Genomic DNA, 5,000 nt, shown 5'->3' on the forward strand with positions numbered 1-5,000 from the left:
CAATAATAATGGAGCTCTGGTGGCCTTGCTCCAAATGAATTGCAGTGGCACAGTTTTGAATTTTTTATTTGAAAAAAAAAAATCTTTACGCTGTACATGAGAGGCTAAACGCGACGTCTTACATTCCGGGGCTATTAATTGCAGTGCTGTTCAGAATCAATATTGTATTGACTGCTTGGATCCCGTGGAGTGGCCAAAGCGCAGCAGGAAATTCCCTCCCTCATGCCATGCTGTGAGAAAACACAGATGCATTTCAATTCATTTGAATGCAGAAACGAGTGCATTCAGCTAAACCCGGTAAGATAAGATAAGATAAGATGAACTTTATTGTCCCAGAAGGGAAATTTGTCTTGGGCATTTACAGTGCTGCATACAACTGCTTGTCATAAAAACAAAACACCAATTCACGCATACCACACAGACAACAAAGACAGCAGAGTGGAGTTACAGTGGCACATCAGACATAGTAATCAATAACTCCAACTTAACAGAGAAACACTCCTAACCAATGATATTGCACATTTCCCAAAAAGTTCATAGATGGGCCTACCCCTATGCTAAGACCTCAAAGATACAAGACATTTTGAGTTCATCACAATAATAAATAAATGATCAGCATTTAAAACGTCTCTTTACATTATAAAACCATCACTTGTTATAATTCCCCTTTTCTCCATTATATTGCACAGTCCCTCTTTTTGCCCTGATATAGGCCTATTGCACTAATCCCTTGGTATTGCACATTCTCAAGAACACATAGTATTGATATTGCACATCTTTCTGTAGTGGTTAATATTGCACATTTTCCTAGGCATTGCACCTTATCAACATATGGTATTGGTATTGCACATTTCCCTTGGCATTGCACAATTTCCCTTTGAAATTCATAGAACCCCCTATACTTAAAAATACAATAAATATGCATACAGAGCCTGAATAAATGAATTGTTCACAGCAAAAACCTTCATGGCAATGTACTGTACATCGTGGGATGGGATGAGAACGAATTTACAACCAGAACATATCAGAGGTGTGGACTCGAGTCATGTGACTTGGACTCGAGTCAGACTCGAGTCATGAATTTGATGACTTTAGACTCGACTTGACAAAATATAAAAAGACTTGCAACTCGACTTGGACTTGAACATCAATGACTCGGACTTTCACTTGGACTTGCGCCTATTGACTTGTAAAGACTTGCTACTTCCCATAAAAAAAAACAAAGATAAAAAGACAAAAGTATGCTAACACGGACTGATCTATCTCTGTGTGTGCGCCTGTGCGTGTGTGGCAGAGACCCGTATTCGGCACAAGATCCAATCAAATCACTTAGATTGTTTTGATTCGACAGCGGCCAACCACGCGGAACAAGCTATTAGTCCAGGGCAAAGATTCTAGAATCTTTGGTCCAGGGCCAGACAACGAACGTGAATGCGCTAGCAAAATGATACCGATTATTTCGTCTGCCTACAAAAATTACGTGGAGACCAACAAGAAACGAATCACGGTGTGTAGAACTTGTTAAATTCCTCCCAGCTTCATCCGAGCCTTCATCACATTAAATCCATTCCACTGGTTACCAGGAGAAGAATAGCCTAGTCTACCTTAAGGCCCAAGCTGTTTTTTTACATGCAATTTTTATATCACTATGCTTTTTGGGCTTATTTGAACCTAATTAGAATAAAAACTAAGCATCATCTTTTGATATGAATGTACTTTTAGAGAAAAATGATGTCCACATATGTGGACGCTGGGTCCGAACTTCCATAAAACACAAGCATGTAATAGAATGAAAAACTCTTTTTTTCACATTGAACCCAGCAGATCTTCCCTGACTGCTTTTGCATGAATCAATGTGCATGAACACATGGGGGGGGGGGGGGGGGGGGGGGGGCAGTGTGCTGTGTGTGTGGGGCAGTGGCATACTGATGATCCAGAGGGTGGTGGGCAGTGTGTTGTATGTCTGTGGCTAATAAGACGCTGGTAGGGGCAGTGTGTGTGTGTGTGTGTGTGTGTGTGTGTGTGTGTGTGTGTGTGTGTGTGTGTGTGTGTGTGTGTGTGTGTGTGTGTGTGTGTGTGTGTGATGGGGAGGTTGGCCAGTGTGCTGTGTATGTGGGGCAGTGTCAGATTATCCGGAGGGTGGTGGGCAGTGTGTTGTATGTATGTGGCTAATGAGGCACTGGTAAGGGGCAGTGTGTGTGTGTGTGTGTGATGGGGGGTTGGCCAGGGGCAGGGGCAAGTGCAAAAAGCATTTGGGGGGTGGGGGTGGTAAGAGTAAGCTGCAGGGGGTGAATGATGTATGTATGTGGGGGGGGACACCAAGGGACAGAAGAAATCTTGGGCAGATCCACGGCTCAAGGGGCCAACCCAACTACCTGGGGTCGAGGTAGTAGAGGGAGCCTGTAAGTGTGTGTGTGTGTGGGGGGGGGGGGGAGGGGGGCAGTGTGCTGTGTGTGTGGGGCAGTGGCATACTGATGATCCAGAGGGTTGTGGGCAGTGTGTTGTATGTATGTGGCTAATAAGGCACTGGTATGGGTTAGTGTGTCTGTGTGTGATGGGGGGTTGGCCAGGGGCAGGGGCAAGTGCAAAAAGCATTTGGGGGGGGGGGTAAGCTGCAGGGGGTGAATGATGTATGTGTGTGTTGGGGGGGGGGGGGAGCACCCAGGGACAGAAGAAATCTTGGGCAGATCCACGGCTCAAGGGGCCAACCCAACTACCTGGGGTCGAGCTAGTAGAGGGAGCCTGTAAGTGTGTGTGTTGGTAGGGGGGGGGGGGGGGGGGGGGGGATGGGGGGATGGGGGGGCAGTGTCATGTGTGTGTGGGGCAGTGGCATACTGATGATCCAGAGGGTGGTGGGCAGTGTGTTGTATGTATGTGGCTAATAAGACGCTGGTAAGGGGCAGTGTGTGTGTGTGTGTGTGTGATGGGGGGGTTGGCCAGTGTGCTGTGTATGTGGGGCAGTGGCAGATTATCCGGAGGGTGGTGGGCAGTGTGTTGTATGTATGTGGCTAATAAGGCACTGGTAAGGGGCAGTGTGTGTGTGTGTGTGTGTGTGTGTGATGGGGGGGTTGGCCAGTGTGCTGTGTATGTGGGGCAGTGGCAGATTATCCGGAGGGTGGTGGGCAGTGTGTTGTATGTATGTGGCTAATAAGGCACTGGTAAGGGGCAGTGTGTGTGTGTGTGTGTGGTGGGGGGGTTGTCCAGGGGCAGGGGCAAGTGCAAAAATAATTTGGGGGGGGGGGGGGGGGAGTGTTAGCCAGTGTGCTGTGTATGTGGGGCAGTGTCATATGATGATACAGTGGTTTGGTGGGCTGTATGTTGCCTGTAAGTAGTGTGGCTTCCCCCTACAGTGAAGTAGGGGGAGTTAGGTGAAGGTGGGGTAGGACGGCAGTCGTGTGTGTGTGTGCGTGTGTGTGCGTGTGTGTGTGTGTGTGTGTGTGTGTGTGTGTGTGTGAAAAGTTGAGAAGTATTGTAAGTGTAGTGGATTGCATGGAAAAGTGTGGTATATGTGAATTGCAATCAGGTGTGTTTGTGTGGGGTGGGGTGGGGTGGGGGGCAGTGTGCTGTGTGTGGGGGGCAGTGGCATACTGATGATCCAGAGGGTTTACCGACATTTTTAACCCAACTAATCTATGTATGTATATGTGTTTAGTTGTTGAATTGTTATTTATTACATTTAGACAATGTACAGCTTTTAGCCACACCAGAAAAACTTTTTTTCAATTTTTTTCTCTAGGAACTTCAGTCCCTGCGTACACATACGTGTACGTCATGTTTAGCGACATGCTAAGTTCTTATTTTACAGGTTTTTTTCCGATTTTTTTTGTCATGACTAATGTTCAACGCTTCTTTAAATACCTAAATAAGAATAAGCTATAAAATAATACAGGATTTTTTACCTGGAAGATGTTTGTGTATGGAGCGGCCACTTGAATTTTCGCTTGTGTTTGCCGCCATTTTGTTTTTTTACCGTAGTATGTTAGACACTTCTGACACCACCAGATGGAAGCATAAGTGCCCCTGTACGTGTCCAAAGCATCCCCAATACAGTAGTGAACACGATTGTGGACATACGAGCTAAAATGTTCTGTCCACGTATGTTGCCGCTAAGCCCTAAGAGGTTAACGTTTTGTTTTGAGCACTGGTTGTCACTCATTGGATACATATCAAACTCCATGTCATGTAATGGTAGAACGGGACAACACAATGCCATGCCACGGTAACCTACCTAAATCATAGAAGTTAACATTGCAAGATATTTTCTATGACACCAGAAATATTTCCTTTACCTTGTTAGTTTTTTTAACATTCATTTTATTTAATGAAAACTATATCCTTGAACTATGCGTGACTATTTTGCTAAAACCGAATGAAACCTACTTCTTAAAGTGACAGGCACTCAATTAGACCTACACACCACCCCTGCAATATCATTAAAGACAAGTGTAATCAATATGAAGTATTCAAATTATTGAATATTTTTAGTTATAAGTAATTATGCAGATCCTAAAATGCTATAAATTGTTAACAAAATATGTAACGGTTTTGCCTATATTTTTGTAATGTAATAAACGGTCACTACCTGTTTCACTCAATTTTAAAAAAGACTCGAAAGGACTCGAAATTCAAAACGTAGGACTTGGGACTTGACTTGAGACTTGTTGGCCTTTGACTTGGACTTGACTCGGGACTTGCCTGTCTTGACTCGGGACTTGACTCGGGACTTGAGGGCAATGAATTGAGACTGACTTGTGACTTGCCAAACAATGACTTTGTCCCACCTCTGGAACATATAGAGAACATGTTCTGGCAAGCGTATGAGATGAGAACTGGAGTGCTTGGGTGGTAGAGGAAAGGAGGTTAAGCACCACAGGGGGGCATGTGGAGTGTGTGTGTGTGTGTGTGTGTGTGTGTGTGTGTGTGTGTGTGTGTGTGTGTGTGTGTGTGTGTGTGTGTGTGTGTGTGTGTGTGTGTGTGTGTGTGTGTGTATGTGTGTGTGT

The sequence above is a fragment of the Sardina pilchardus genome, chromosome 19, assembly GCF_963854185.1.
Source record: "Sardina pilchardus chromosome 19, fSarPil1.1, whole genome shotgun sequence".
In the NCBI taxonomy this organism is placed as follows: Eukaryota; Metazoa; Chordata; class Actinopteri; order Clupeiformes; family Clupeidae; genus Sardina; species Sardina pilchardus.